This window comes from Eurosta solidaginis, chromosome 1 (genome assembly GCF_040869045.1).
Source record: "Eurosta solidaginis isolate ZX-2024a chromosome 1, ASM4086904v1, whole genome shotgun sequence".
Lineage (NCBI taxonomy): Eukaryota > Metazoa > Arthropoda > Insecta > Diptera > Tephritidae > Eurosta > Eurosta solidaginis.
The window spans coordinates 308,238,421-308,255,724 of NC_090319.1; the positions used below are offsets into that span (position 1 = coordinate 308,238,421).

Consider the following 17,304-nt stretch of genomic DNA (forward strand, 5'->3'; position numbering starts at 1 on the left):
TATAGCAACAAAATTGTGACACTCGGCTTTCTTATTACTGCTTCCTAAATCAATTAAAATTTTCTTTAATTAAAGATATACATGCATTCACAAGGTCTACTGGATAAGTGAGCGATGTCGTGTTTGTTATCCGCATGCATAATAAAAAATTTTCTAAAAATTTGGATGTGATCTAAATCGATATTTCCACTCAACTCATCAAAATACATATGACCAGGTAAGTCTAGAACGAAATGAAAGTGAATTAAAGAGTAAGTATAAATTGGTTTTGTTCCTTGAATTAAAATAACTTGCGGAAGTGTTAAACGACAGGCCTGCCTTAGCTTTTTGTTACTTCTAATTCGAGTCTAAGTAAAATATTCACCAAGTTTATAATAGGCACTTTAGTGGTGACCTAAAAAAATTTAAGCAGAGACCGTTTTCATATGCATGTAGCACATGCTTTAGTGGCAATTTTTTTTAGAAATACCCAAGCCCCTACTACTTAGCGAATGCGTTTTGATGACGAAGTTTTTATTGTAGGATCTTTACGCCAGAAAAGACACCACGGACAATAAACTGGAATTAAATGATTGTCTAAGACATGAAAAACGTAAAGCAATTGTAAGAGGAATCCTATATTATTAAGCCTTTAAAGGTTTATTAAAAATAAAACAAGTAAGGACGGGACCGTATTCGGCTGTGCCGAAGACTTCATACCTTTCATGAATGGGGCTGAACAATAATCTTATCCCGTTCGTAATCTCCAAATAATCGGATGTATAAGATAAGAAATATATAGTGAACTGATGTACATACCTAAACGATTTTTAATATAAATATAAAATAAAAAATGGCAAAAACCCCCTTATCTGAACGATCGGTTGTATGGGATATATATTATATATAGCTCCGATCGAAATGATTTTTACAGGAAATCTTCTATGATATATTACAATATATATCACCAAGTTGCACGTTGTCATATTTGAAACTTAGGGAGAAATTGCCAAAAATCTTTCTATCTGAACGATCGGTTGTATGGGATATATACTATATATAGCTCCGATCAAAGTCATTTTTTCAGGTTATCTTCTATGATATATAAGAATATATATCACCGAGTTTCACGTTTATGCTTTCTAAATTGCGGCAGGAATGACCAAAATCGTCTTATCTGAACGATCGGTTGTATGGGAGATATATGTTATAGTGGTCCGATCCTACCGGTTCCGACAAATATCTAATATAATTAAAAAATACATACTTGTGCCAAATTTCATTGAGACATCTCAAAATTTGAGGAAATAGTTTGCGTTCAAACAGACAGACGGACAGACGGAAGGACGGATAGACGGACGGACGGACGGACAGGCGGACATGGCTATATCAACTCAGTTCGTCGCCCTGATCAATTCGCTATACTTAATGGTAAGTCTATCTTCTATATTTCTGAACGTTACAAACATCGGACCAAAATTAATATATCATTTCATGTTCATGAAAGGTATAAAAAATGTGTTTATTCTTATGTATGAACGCACATGAGAAGTTACACTTCGTTGGCATCATCATACCAAGCAAAGGGATACCTGTATATCAAATTTCAGGCAAATCGAATAGCGAATATACGAGGTGTGTTCAGAAAATGACGAGAATTTTCGTTTTTTGAAAAAGATATTTATTTATTCATCCACATTAGTGTTGTCGCCTTCAAATCTCCCCATTAGATATTATGATCTTGTGCCAGCGCTCCTTCCAATCCTCGAAACACTTTCAAACTCGATCTTTGGGATAGCCTTCTGCTCTTTCAGTGATGCGCTTTTAATTTAATCTATGCTTGTAAAATGATAGCCCTTCAGGGTCTCTTTATTTTTGGATATAGAAAAAAGTCACACGGGGTTGGGGGATGGGGTTACACAGTGGCGGATTTACGGAGGGGTTTTCGGGTTCAAAAATACATACTGCATTAAGAAACTGTCTTTTCCCATAACTATTTCTCAACAATCACCTAGGTTTTTTGAAAAACTCTTACACTACTTTGTTTACATAAAGTGGTATATCAATATGGATATTCAATGAAGCGAGTTCATCCAAACGTTCTTGACTGATTGTAGTCCGCAAATATGATTTTAACCGATTGAAGGCAGACAATGTGCGTTCTAGTTTTGCTGTCGAATCTGGTAGAACGGCTAATATGCGCAATATCTTTTTTAGATGTTCGCAAGCATTTGGATTCACCATCTGAAAAAATCGGATAAATAAGAAATATAGCACGCAAATTTTTTAGGTAATCATCAAAATTGTACCCACTTCAGGTGTTTCAAACAAGTTTTTAAAATTCCGACCATCGACTGGCCTTCTCCACATTTTGACTTCCATTGTAAACTCAATTTTGAAACGATTGAGAAACTTTCATAAAATTCATGAATTATATTGCATTTTTCAGCGATGTACTCATTTTTGGGGAACAAAACACCGAAATTTTCGAAAATTGATTGGTGTTTCATGAAACCACTCTGGATATGAGTTATGAATGCATCAAGGAATGATATATAGAATGTGATTCTATAATAATCTTCGACGCTTTCAGCATCAACGTTGCATCTATACATTTTCGAAAATTTCGTGAAAATTTATTTCTGAGTTTTGTCACATTTCTTGAAATTCCCGCATATCATCTTTTGCACATTTCAGAGCCTCGGACAAATCTTGCATTGCTGATTGCAATTGCTTACTCAAACGGAAAACGATGGAATGCACAGACTGCATTATATAACAAGACGTTTGGAATTTCACGGTAGAAATAGCAGCCTGAAACTGAGAAGCTTGTGCTGAAGTTTTGTCGTCTTTCCCTTCTGCTATCTCTTCAAATACTTCGAAGATTACTGGCTGAAGTTCAATGCAAGTGGATACCGCTTCATGACATTGAGCTCATCTTGTTGGGCAGACGCTTTGCAATTTTTTTCTTTTTGTATAATCGACATTTTTTTTCTGAATAACGTTTTGCCTTTCTGGCCATCGTTAAAAATCATGTATTGATCCGATGCATTCTTGATGCCAGCTACATCACAAGCTGCATTTACCGTTAAATTAAAACTATGTGCTACACAGTGCACATAAATAGTATGAGAAAAATCCAATTGAACGTATGCTTGTGCACCATGAAATTCTCCACTCATCGCTGGAGCTCCATCTTAACCTTGACCATAATAATAAGAGCAATCTAAAGCTACTTCCTAAAGATACTTTTTAATGGTTTTTGTAAGATCTTCCCCAGAAGCGTTTTGAAGTTCTACGAATCCCAAAAAGTCCTTCTGAAGCTTATTTGTTGAAGAATCCACATACCGGACGGCCGGAAAATAGCTCAATCCCAGCAGAATCTGTGGTACCGTCTGCCAAAACAACAAAATCCTTTGATTCGTTCACTAAATTTGAAATTTTTTTTATTATTGCTTATTTGAATTCATGCCGACTGTGTTAACTTATACAAGATAGCTCTGACGTTTAAAGCAGAATGCATAGTATACAGTTGTAAGGCGGTCTGAGCGCTGCTCTGTGGTTTAGGCAGATAACAAGTATATGTTGTCTATAGATTTTTATCAATAATACATGTTTATTTTGTTTAATATAAATGCTAAAAAAAGTAATATTTTTAAATACATTAAATATCTCAATAAATGCACCATGCCAAAATTATGTTACAATCAAATACTTACTTACTTAATTGGCGCTTAACCGTCTAAACGGTTATGGCCGTCCAACAAGGCGCGCCAGTCGCTCCTTCGCTCCGCCAACCGGCGCCAATGGGTCACACCAAGGGAGTTTAAATCGTTTTCCACCTGGTCCTTCCAACGGAGTGGGGGCCGCCCTCTACCTCTGCTTCCATAGGCGGGTTCCGATAGAAATACTTTCTTGGCCGGAGCATCATCTTTCATTCGCATTCATTACAATCAAATATACGACATAAAATAATGAAGTAAAACCACCACCCCCTCCCCCGAAAGTATAATCCTAGATCCAACACTGTCGTTACAATATTATTTTTGGCCAAAAATTCACGAACAAGCAATGAAGTATGAGCTGGTACATTATCGTAGTGCAAAAGCCATGAAAATCCGCACTTTTCGAGTTGTTGTTGTTGTTGTTGTTGTAGCGATAAGGACACTCCCCGAAGGCCTTGAGGAGTGTTATCGATGTTGATGGTCCTTCGCCGGATATAGATCCGGTACGTTCCTTTAATAAAGAACCTTTAATATACTAGTACGACCATCTCGGAAACATTATATGTCCACACAAAACCTTCTTAGCCGTTCCGTCAAAATCTATTTTTCTACTTGCTTTGTAAACTACAAAACTTAGGTTAAGGGATTGGATCTTAATTTCACGCTTAAACATACGGTGCAGCCGATTTTGAAAGCATTTGTATAGTTTTTCTGAAATTGTGAAATGAAGTCAGCCACTTACATAGTAATACTAATTTTATATTTCAGTAGTTTTGTATCACATGAGTATTCGAAATGGTGCTAGTAAAATCGACAAATCGGTTCTGTTGTTCTTGACTTAACGGAGATTCGGTGAAATTGATCGAATTATTGTTAATTCGACCGAGTTCTTTGTCAAGCGAACAAACAAGTTTAGTCATTTGAACAGAAGAGAAATTGCCGCTCTTAAGTTAACAAAATTCTGTAAAATTGACAGATTCCTAATCAATCTAACTGATTTTTTTGTTAACACAACTGATCTCCCTGGTCAATTCAACAGCGATCAACAGTCAATACATGAGCAAATTTCAAAGAGAATTTTACGCTCACTGTGCTCTATACTTTGTACTTATGTATGCTGTGTACTATATGTATGCACATACATATTTACGTATGTATATGGCGGCCGCCGTGGTGTGATGGTAGCGTGCTCCGCCTACCATACCGAAGGCTCTGGGTTTACACCCCGGACAAAGCAGTATAAAAATTTTAGAAATAAGGTTTTTCAATTCGAAGAAAATATTCCTAATCGGGGTCGCCCCTCGGCACTGTTCGGCAAGCACTACGAGTGTATTTTTGACATAAAAAGATCTTAGTGAAAACTCATCTGCCTTGCAAATGCCTCAACATAGGTACTTTCGTCAAAGCTGTCGCAACAACTTTTTTTTGCTCATTTGACTACTAAAACGGTCAATTACGAATCAACGATGTGTGCGCAGTTGATTCAGCATCTTGTTGCGATGGTTAAAAATTTACAGAAATTTTGGTTGAATTGACCCGCATTTCGGCTGATTTTTCTTTCAGTGTAGTTATACACTTTCAAAACAGCTATAATTACTAGTTAAAAAGAAATATCTTAAAGTCTGAGTCAAGTCGAGTCAAAATCTCGCACCCGTCACCGTTAAACACGCCTGTAATAACTTGAAAGTAAAATTGATCCACTTATCTCTTTTCCCTAGTAGACTGCTTAAAAGTACGTTTTTCATAATAAATTTTAAAGTAAATTCAATTTTTCTATTTTTGAAAAGTGCCGTTGAGTGTCACTGTTTGTAATTAGATATAAGACAAAAACGTACGGTCGGCTGACTGACGGCCTAAGAGTGCGCTTCTGCTTTGTTTTACATGCATGGAGGCGGCGCGTTGTCGAACCACAAAATGAATTTTCTTGTCACACAAAATGTTCAATTTAATGAGTGCTAATTAATTAAAAATTCAAAAGACACAACGTTTCAGTTAGTGTTGCTAATATTCGTAATCATTGCAAGCTAAAAAACTTTTTTCAAATAATACCGGACGCAATGGACTTAAAGGCCGCAGATTGTACTCATTCTCAAATTTTACTTCACTTATACCGAAAATGTGATTTCACTTTAAATCACACTTTGGAAACCAAACTTGTATCTAAGTGGTTTCATCAGCCGCATGTCGCATATACCCAGTTTTTATATAAACACAAAATCATCTCAAATTATCGTGATTGACATCCCTAATATGGAGCACTGCCAGACATACTAGTTGAATATACGAATTTTTAATATACACACATGCAGGAACATCAGACACTATACTTTGCTCTTTTGCGTACCTACTTTCAACTTTCTGCTCCCCTACTTCCCTTTTCTGCTACCCTACTTCCCCTTTCTACCTAGAAAATAAAAATATGATGCTGTACTTGGATTTGTACTTCGACAAATGCAGCTACCATAAGTAGTCCAGCCTGCTTGCCGTATAGTACAAGACTCGCAGCCTGTCAAAATAGCATTCGTGTCACCACCTCAGTCATACGTGTTGTAGTTTTGGGCGCACTCATGATCACACACACAATTGGTCGCAATAGGTGCGCGCAGCATCAGTAGCTGTGACGACCTCAAGATATTGGCAACAGCTGCATCTGTTGAGCTACTGCTGCATGCCAGCGGCATGTCTAGGCGCTGACATTTTACACTTATTTTTAAAGAAATTCCATTAAGGCCAAAACCCAGACATAGATATTTTTTGATTGTTTTTGTGTCTCTAAGACTTTACATATGTGTATGAGTAAATTATGGAGGAATGGGGAATAGTTTCATTGTGTACTCGTGAGACTTATGCTAGGTTAGTAAGTAAGTAGAAGTTACCGACCGAAATACACACAATCAGATGTAACACGTTGTAATAGATGGATGGCATATCTCCAGTGCTTTACATGTTCGCACGATCCGAGAACCTAACATCGACCATCGGTCCATTATCAGCCAAAATATGCGCCCGCCTCTGCGCGACTAACACCAAGCAACAAAAAAACAAAAAAAGCTAGACGTCGAAAGGTCACAATAGCAACAGACTGTCACTGATTTTGCAAATTGACTCTCACACCTGCTCTCTGAGGGCACCAGTCAACCCGACGGAACGCAGGAACGGTGAGAGCATAGAATAATAATAATAATAATACCCAACGGCCTAATACCCTCTAAAGACCGCCCAACCGACGCGAGGGGCGCATCCGCACAACGGGCGGAATTGTTTTTGCCGAGTTGTTGATAGGCGGAGGTTAGTAAGCGTTGAGATCTAAAACTGCTCAGCTACAGAATAAAAATCATCAGCTGAGTGTTATAAATAACAGTTAGAAATTATGCATATACTACATTGTTAAGTAAGTGAACTTTTTGGTACGTAAAATTTTTATTATTTTTGTTAATTTTTGTTACAAGTTAAGATAGGTTAGGACAGTTTTCTTTATGGTAAAAAGAGAATTCGTTATATCAAAGGAACTAGAATGAGTGTTGAAATCATGACACAAACACCGAAAAGGTTCATTTAAATCGAAATTAGTTCTACACTGCCTCAAAAAAAGAGGTTTCTAATGTCTTGACCCTCGTGATGGGACGTTAAAGTTTACTTCGTTTAAGAGAATTGGGCTAGAAATCAATTCATTCAGTAGTTTAGCCATAAATATTATGCCTGGCATTTCTCTACGACTGGGAAGAGTTGGAAGATTGATAAGCTTCAACCGACTAGTATAAGGGGAAGATTATAGTCAGAGTCCCACTGAACATTTTTTAAAGAGAAAATTAGAAATTGTTTTTGTACTGACTCAAGTCTATCTGCATGAACTCGATATTTAGGATTCCAGACTATTGATCCGTATTCTATTATCGGTCTAACTAAATTGGTGAAAAGTGCTTTAGTTACATAAGGGCCACTAAATTCTTTGGACCACCGTTTCACGAATGAAAGAACCTTTCCGACAGTACCATTAATATGAAGGTTGAAACTAAGTTTAGTATCTATCGTGACTCCCAAGTCCTCAAAATAGTTTACTGATAGAAGACAAAAATTATTAATTACATAAGAGGCTGCTGACAAAGATCTCCGAGAGAGGGACATAAATTTACATTTATTGAGGTTAAGTGGCATTGAATTCAGGTTGCACCAGGTAACTAGGCAGTTTAAATCCGCTTGAAGCAAGGGACGTTCTTCGATAGACGCATAAGACCTAAATAGTTTTACATCATCGGCATACATTACAATTTTGGAATATTTTATAGTGGTACAGATATCATTAATAAATAGCAAGAACAGAATTTGACCTAGATGAATGCCCTGTGGGACGCCAGAGGGAACATCTGCGTTCGACCGCAGAGATACGACGAGATCCACTGGGTAGGACCAGGTTGGAAACCAAGCCGATTAAGCTTGTAGATAATTAAGGAGTGGGATACTTTGTCAAATGCTTTACTGAAATCGGTAGAAATAACATCGGTGTGAAGATTTCCTCTAAATCCATTAGAAACATGAGTTGTGAATTCAAGTCGATTATTAATCGTAGATTTGCCTTTACAGAATCCATGTTGCTGTTATGCAATCAAAGTAGAAATGGGAAAAGTTAGCTGGTTGGTAACTATAGCTTCAAACAACTTTGGGATGGCCGACAACTTTGCAATTCCTCGATAGTTTTCTACACACGACCTACCGCCACTTTTGTGAAGCGGTATGAGAAAAGATTCCTTCCAAGAAGAAGAAAAAAATCCACGTTTTAGGGACAGATTCAATAAAGCAGTTAGGGCTGATAAATGTGTTCAGCGCATTTTTTAAGAAAGCAAGTGGGAATTAAATCAAGACCATACTTGTAAGATTCCTTCAAAGACGTTAAATATGAAAAACTACATCAGGAGATATTGCTGGAACAATAAATGTGTTAAATGAGTTAAGTTGAAATGGATATTCATTTGAAAAAGTGTTAATTTCAGCGAAATAGTTGGACTTGAAAAATTGTGCAAAGAAATTAGCAATATCTTGGTCGTCGCTAGACAAATCTTCCTGGTATTTTAAATCAGATGAAAACCCTTAAACCCTACGTATAGAGTTCACGAAACCATAATAGGCTTTCGGATTGCAAGTTATTATACTCAGTTGAGCAGAGCTCACAGAGTATATTAAGTTTGATTGGACAACGGTTGGTTGTACATATATAAAGGAATCGAGATAGATATAGACTTCCATATATCAAAATAATCAGGATCGAAAAAAAATTTGATTGAGCCATGTCCGTCCGTCCGTCCGTCCGTCCGTCCGTCCGTTAACACAATAACTTGAGTAAATTTTGAGGTATCTTGATGAAATTTGGTATGTAGGTTTCTGAGCACTCATCTCAGATCGCTATTTAAAATGAACGATATCGGACTATAACCACGCCCACTTTTTCGATATCGAAAATTTCGAAAAACCGAAAAAGTGCGATAACTCATTACAAAAGACAGATAAAGCGACGAAACTTGGTAGATGGGTTGACGCTGTGACGCAGAATAGAAAATTAGTAAGATTTTGGACAATGGGCGTGGCCCCGCCCACTTTTACAAGAAGGTAATTTAAAAGTTTTGCAAGCTGTAATTTGGCAGTCGTTGAAGATATCATGATGAAATTTGGCAGGAACGTTACTACTATTACTCTATATGTGCTAAATAAAAATTAGCAAAATTGGATTAAGAACACGCCCGCTTTTTAAAAAAAAAATTTTTTAAATTCAAATTTTAACAAAAAATTTAATATCTTTACTGTATATAAGTAAATTAAGTCAAAATTCAACTCCAGTAATGATATGATGCAACAAAATACAAAAATAAAAGAAAATTTCAAAATGGGCGTGGCTCCGCCCATTTTCATTTAGTTTGTCTAGAATACTTTTATTGCCATAAGTCGAACAAAAATTTACCAATCCTTCTCAAATTTGGTAGGAGCATAGATTCTATGACGGTAACTGTTCTCTGTGAAAATGGGCGAAATCGGTGGAAGCCACGCCCAGTTTTTATACACAGTCCACCGTCTGTCCTTCCGCTCGGCCATTAACACAATAACTTGAGCAAAATCCGATATATCTTTACTAAACTTAGCCCACGTACTTACCTGAGCTCACTTTTTCTTGGTATAAAAAATGGGCGAAATCTGGCCATAACCACGCCCACTTTATCGATATCGAAAATTATGAAAAATGAAAAAAATGCCATAATTCTATACCAAATACGAAAAAAGGGATGAAACATGGTAACTGGATTGGTTTGTTGACGCAAAATATAACATTGGAAAAATCTTTGTAAAATGGGTGTGACACCTACCATATTAAGTAGAAGAAAATGAAAAAGTTCTACAAGGCGAAATCAACAGCCCTTGGAATCTTGGCAGGAATACTGTTAGTGGTATTGCATATATAAATAAATTAGCAGTACCCGACAGATGATTTTCTGGATCACCTGGTCCACATTTTGGTGGATATCACGAGAACGCCTTCACATATACATCTAAGGGCCACTCGCTTTTAAAACCCTCATTAATACCTTTAATTTGATATCCATATCGTACAAAAACATACCAGAGTCACCCCTGTCCCACCCAAATGGCGATATCTTGAAAAGGCGTCCACCTATAGAACTAATGCCCCCTCTCTCTTAAAATGCTAGTAACACCTTTCGTTTGATACCCATATCGTACAAACATTCTAGAGTAACCCCTGGCCCACCCTAATGGCGATATCTCGAAAAGGCGTCCACCTATAGACCTAGTGTCCACTCCCTCTTAAAATGCTCAGTAACACCTTTCGTTTGATACCCATATCGTACAAACATTCTAGAGTCACCCCTGGCCCACCCTAATGGCAATATCTCGAAAAGGCGTCCACCTATACACCTAATGCCCACTCCCTCTTAAAATGCTCAGTAACAGTTTTCGTTTGATACCCATATCGTACAAACATTCTAGAGTCACACCTGGCCCACCCTAATGGCGATATTTCGAAAAGGCATCCACCTATAGAACTAAGGATTACTCCCTTTTAAAATACTCATTACCACCTTTCATTTGATACCCATATCGTACAAACACATTCTAGAGTCACCCTGGCCTACCCTAATGGCGATATCTCGAAAAGGCGTCCACCTATAGACCTAATGTCCACTCCCTCTTAAAATGCCCAGTAACATCTTTCGTTTGATACCCATATCCTACAAACATTCTAGAGTCACCCCTGGCCCACCCTAATGGCGATATCTCGAAAAGGCGTCCACCTATAGACCTAATGTACACTCCCTCTTAAAATGCTCAGTAACACCTTTCGTTTGATACCCATATCGTACAAACATTCTAGAGTCACCCCTGTCCCACCCTAATCGCGATATCTCGAAAAGGCGTCCACCTATAGACCTAATGCCCACTCCCTCTTAAAATGCTCAGTAACACCTTTCGTTTGATACCCATATCGTACAAACATTCTAGAGTCACACCTGGCCCACCCTAATGGCGATATCTCGAAAAGGCGTCCACCTATAGAACTAAGGATTACTCCCTTTTAAAATACTCATTACCACCTTTCATTTGATACCCATATCGTACAAACACATTCTAGAGTCACCCTGGCCCACCCTAATGGCGATATCTCGAAAAGGCGTCCACCTATAGACCTAATGCCCACTCCCTCTTAAAATGCTCAGTAACACCTTTCGTTTGATACCCATACCGTACAAACATTCTAGAGTCACCCTTGGTCCAGCTTTATGGCGACATCTCGAAAAGGCGTCCACCTATAGAACTAAGGATTACTCCCTTTTAAAATACTCATTACCACCTTTCATTTGATACCCATATCGTACAAACACATTCTAGAGTCACCCTGACCCACCCTAATGGCGATATCTCGAAAAGGCGTCCACCTATAGACCTAATGCCCACTCCCTCTTAAAATGCTCAGTAACACCTTTCGTTTGATACCCATATCGTACAAACATTCTAGAGTCACCCTTGGTCCACCTTTATGGCGATATCTCGAAAAGGCGTCCACCTATAGAACTAAGGATTACTCCCTTTTAAAATACTCCTTACCACCTTTCATTTGATACCCATATCGTACAAACACATTCTAGAGTCACCCCTGGCCCACCCTAATGGCGATATCTCGAAAAGGCGTCCACCTATAGACCTAATGCCCACTCCCTCTTAAAATGCTCAGTAACACCTTTCGTTTGATACCCATATCGTACAAACATTCTAGAGTCACCCCTGGCCCACCCTAATGGCGATATCTCGAAAGGGCGTCCACCTATAGACCTAATGTCCACTCCCTCTTAAAATGCTCAGTAACACCTTTCGTTTGATGCACATATCGTACAAACACATTCTAGAGTCACCCCTGGCCCACCCTAATGACGATATCTCGAAAAGGCGTCCACCTATAGACCTCATGCCCACTCCCTCTTAAAATGCTCAGTAACACCTTTCGTTTGATACCCATACCGTACAAACATTCTAGAGTCACCCCTGGCCCACCCTAATGGCGATATCTCGAAAAGGCGTCCACCTATAGACCTAATGCCCACTCCCTCTTAAAATGCTCAGTAACACCTTTCATTTGATTCCCATATCGTACAAACACATTCTAGAGACACCCCTGGTCCACCTTTATGGCGATATCTCGAAACGGCGTCCACCTATGGAACTAAGGATCACTCCTTTTCAAAATACTCATTAACAGCTTTCATTTGATACCCATATCGTACAAACACATTATAGAATCACCCCTGGTCCACCTTAATGGGGACATCTCGAAAAGGCGTCCACCGATAGACCTAAGGCCCACTCCCTCTTAAAATGCTCAGTAACACCTTTCATTTGATACCCATATCGTACAAACAAATTCTAGAGTCAGCCCTGGTCTACCTTTATGGCGATATCCCTAAATGGCGTTCATCCATAGAACTATGGCCTATTCTCTCTTAAAATACTCTTCAATACCTTTCATTTGATACACATGTTATACAACCACATTCCAGGGTTACCCCAGATTGATTTTCCTTATTTTGTCTCCATAGCTCTCAACTGAGTATGTTATGTTCGGTTAAACCCGAACTTAGCCTTCCTTACTTGTTTTTCTTTTCATTTTGCAGATGTATGTATTACAGCACTTTTTGTTTAATTCAAAATAGTTATGACGCCAAATAGAGAACTGCAAGTAATCGGAGTGAATAATTTGAAGAAGCACGATTTTCTGTTTTTTAAGGACCTCAGCTCTTTAATTAACCATATTTGGACTGGTTCGGTAGACACACGTTTTCGTTTAGGTACGTGTTTTTTCCAAAATACCGTAAATGATGGTATAAAAGTCAAAAACATTTTGGTCAATATCTCCACCGTATTTGGGGCAAGCCACTGTAGATAAAGTTTGATTAAGTTTGCTAAACTTAGCCTTCGCAAAGTCAAATCTGAAACTAGAGTTGTATTTAGATACAGCACTACTCAGAGAATTTGTTTCGAATTCGTATGCTATGTCCAGGGAAGGATGGTAAGTGTCTTCAAGTACAGTTAGAGGATCAGCTCGGCTAAGAGTACATTTATATCGTCAACAAATGCCAAATAAAGGGAATTAGGATTTTATATTTATCTGTTTAAGGCAAAGTTCAGTCATTTCGGATAAAAATTCGTTGTTGGAAAGATTTGAAGAAATAGGTGCAATATCATCGCCAGATATGGTCCATAATATATGCGGGAGATTAAAGTCCTCGAGGTCATCGAATCAATGGGCTTCAATATTAAATTAACAATTTTCAGCAGGGAGATATGTTCCATATACACCGAAGGGTCAGAAGAAGGTGGGATATAGCAGACTGCAATATAGACACAACCCATTGCGAGCTTGATTCTAATGCATTTGAATTCTGTAGAATCGATAACAGGGAAATCAACCTTAGCTGAAGGTACAGAAGAATGTACCGCAAACAAAACTCCACCTCCAATTCTGTTCAAACGGTAATTTCTGTATATTTGGTAATCATGACAAAGAATCTCTGAGTTAAATACATGAGGCTTTAGCCAAGTTTCAGTTAAAGCTATAATGTTGTAATGACAGTTAAACGATTTCAAATACAAGTCTGTTAGTTTAGTGTTTAAGCCTCTAATACTGTTTTCACACAGAAATTTAATCATCTCATTTCACCTGCTAATGAAATCGTAAATTTTTTGCTTTCACACAGAAGTAACTGCTCGATTAGTATGAAGGATGAGACAGACAATCATGGCGGAACGATACAAGGTGGGAGCATGGTGACATACCTACAAACAATCAAAATTCCATGTACTTGTAAATTCGATGGACAAATGTCAAAATCGTACTGCGCCGGTAGATGATGTATCAAATAAAATAAAAAAGGTTATAATCAGCTGTTCGATGCGGCCACCTTGTATCGTTCCGCCATGCAGACAATGGCACTGAACACACCAAAAACTAAGAAGAGGAAACGGAAGCGGAACGCTGCCAACAGAGTTGCATTGTGCTTTTGACTTCATTAGGCATTCGATTAGCTACTAATGAAATAATAATAGATTCGAATTTTGTAGGGAAGATTGAGCTCAATAAGCGTCTTAATGTAGAAAACTGCCTTTATTATTCAATAAGCCGTCTGTGTGAAATTAGTATAACATTTTGATAAAACAAATTAAGGGCCGATTTAGCATTCAGTTTTTTGATGCAATATTGTTATTAGGATTTGTAGCGATATTTAGGGTATTATTATGGTTAGCCTACGCTCGAATTCCCTCACAAAAGCACCAGGCGGCCAAAAAGAATTGCTTAATATAGTTTCACAATGTTGTACGCATACATCAATCCTAAAAGACGAAATATCTCTAGGATAGTTAAAATTGAATTTTCGAACTGTCACGTTATCAAATTTAAGTTTAGCGATGATATACGACTTTAAGTCCTCTTCTGTAGTGTATTCATCAAATCTTGACACAAAAAAAGATTTTTTATTAGGGCCAACAATAATGTTACTAGTCGGCGGTTCGGATCCCATAGGAGAGTTTTGGGGATCCTGATTACTTTTTATAAAAGATGTTTTAGGTTTTGTTAATGAAACCTTTGATGAAGATAGCTGAGCCGTTAAGGGAATTGGGGATGCCAGATTTATTAATTCGATAGTTGGCGGTGAACTAACTACGGGTGCAGGAATTTCTGCAACGGCATCAAGTGTCGGGGCACTAGAGGAAGCACTGGTAGGATGACGTTTTCCATGTGGAATGTTTGCGTTTGTTATCTCTAAAGCACTTCGTACTGCCGGCGAGGAAACTATTAATTACCGGCGACCACAGAAAATTAACTGGTAAAATGAAGAATGCTGCGTTGCAACAGAAAGAAAAGACGAGGTTACTTTAAAACCGAGCGCAACAAGAAAAAATGAGTGAACGCCACCGCGAGTTGAAAAAGAAATCATGGCGCATTTTCAGGAAGAAAAAAGTAGAGGCATAAAAGGTTGAGTGCGAGGAGCTTGAACAGCTAGCCACAAGTCATAACCGTAGCAAACTTTAACAATAAAATGGGGCAATAGACGAAAGGTTTTAAGTCCGGGGCAAACTCTTGTAAGAACGAAAACGGTGGTCTTGTAAGTGGTGTCCAGAGAGTACTTATTATTATTATTATTATTACTAGGCCTGGAAGCACTCCGAGCTTTGTGCAGATCTATTGAGCATGACCTTTCAGCCTAATTTTGTATCTGGAGACTTTTGATATATCTAAGTATGTACCTCTTCAGGCTTTTTACTCCATATCACATAGGGTTTAAAGCCACATCACCTAAATGGGAGGGTCTCTCTCTGCCTGGCCAGAGCGACGCATTCGCAGAGAATGTGAACCGGCGTTACATCATCCAGCTAGAGATACTTTTGTTGCCGGAAGTATAAACAGTTTGGCCTGTCTTTGTCCTGGGCAGTCAGTCCAGTAACGTCTGAATTGTTTAGTTTCCCAGTTGCCTAGAGTTTTCCTGGTGTGTGCTTTTGTAAGTCACAAAAGGGCTCTGGACCATAGAGTGCTGCTATAGCACCCTGTTTTGCTAGGCAATCTGCTTGTTAATTACGTTCATTTCAGTGATGTTCGGTAACCCATCGTAACAAAACCTTGTTTTTGGAACCCAGGTCATTAATGATTTCAGTGCAGTCATCCACTAGCTTAGATGAAACTTTGTAGGATTGCAAGGCACGGATGGTTGCCTGGCTGTCCGACATAATGTGGATGCTCTTCGATGGTAAGCCTCTATATCAACATTCAAGTTGATATTTAAAAAATTATTTTGATTTTAAGTATAAAAATTAATTTTTGTTTATTTTTGAGTTTAAATATTTTCCAACTAGAATTTTCTTTTTTTGAAGTTATTAAAAAATTTTAAGTTAACACGAAAACTCAATTAAAAATTATTTTAAAAATTAAAGTAAAGAATACAAAGTAGTTAACACTATAGCCTCTTCACAGACATTCTCTACCACAGGCTTCTATTGCATGGACTTCTGCCTGAAATATGGTGGGGAAGCATACCATTGGTATCGATATCTGGAAGTTCCGCCCATAGCCAGCTCCCGTTATTCCGTCATCGAAATTCAATCCATCCGTAAACCGACCTCTGAGTCAGGGTCATTATAGGGATTCCCTGTTTTTCAGTGGGTCCTGTCCATAATAGACACTTCACAGTTCCGTCATATTCTGAGCTTAGGGGACATTACGTCACGCAGATGTAATGTGGGATTTCCTTTTAATTTTCTTATTACTTTCATATGCCCTATCATGTTTTTTGGCTTCAACTTCGAAATACTCGAAAGTCTTAGTGCGCCTCTTTCTCTATCAGAATAAGGAAGGGAGGTATTCCGACTAAACCACTAAGTGCATCAGTAGGGGCCATTCTCATCGCACCCGTTATGCCAATGCAAACTAGTCGCTGCAGTTTGCTTTGTTTTGCTGTTGCCATTCTTTGCGTGGCCTTCTGCCACCAAACTAGGGAAGCATAGGTAACTATTGGCCTTACAACAGTACTAAATGCCCAGTATACCATTTTTTGAGATATCCCAAAGAGTACTTAGATTATGGAGCATAACCTCACGGCGAACTTAAAAGATGGTGAAAAACTTTTTCACACACAGCACGGTTTCCGGTGAGGACACTTTTCAATAGATGACATACGAGACGCGATAGAGATGGTCAAGAAAGTGTGCCACCAATCAAGATCTAGCAAGGCCTAACAGGATCGAATTCTATAAGCCCTATAATTATATTTAGAGGCACTGCAAAATCTGTTTGATAATTTAAGTAACTATCTGAGATCGGCCATCTAAGCTGTTCGGTATTATGATGCGTTCCCCGGCATGTTTTTTACGATAGTCTAATTCACTTAAATGTTCAAGTAAGTTTAGTTCTTCTGAATTTAGCAATAGACGTGGCTGAGATCATAAAAGTACAAGACTGCACGCTGGCCAATTTAAACTAAGCCAAATTTTATGCAGCACAGGTAAATGTTAAAACGCTGATTATCATTATACTGAAGTGGAGAGTGCCCTTTAA

The 17,304-nt window shown here is 38.2% G+C and overlaps 1 pseudogene; it reads right to left on the reverse strand.

The window, feature by feature from the left end:
- Positions 1 to 2,010: 2,010 nt before the first annotated feature.
- The window catches only part of LOC137240786 (uncharacterized), a 99,863-nt pseudogene continuing 84,569 nt past the window's right edge, over positions 2,011 to 17,304 (reverse strand).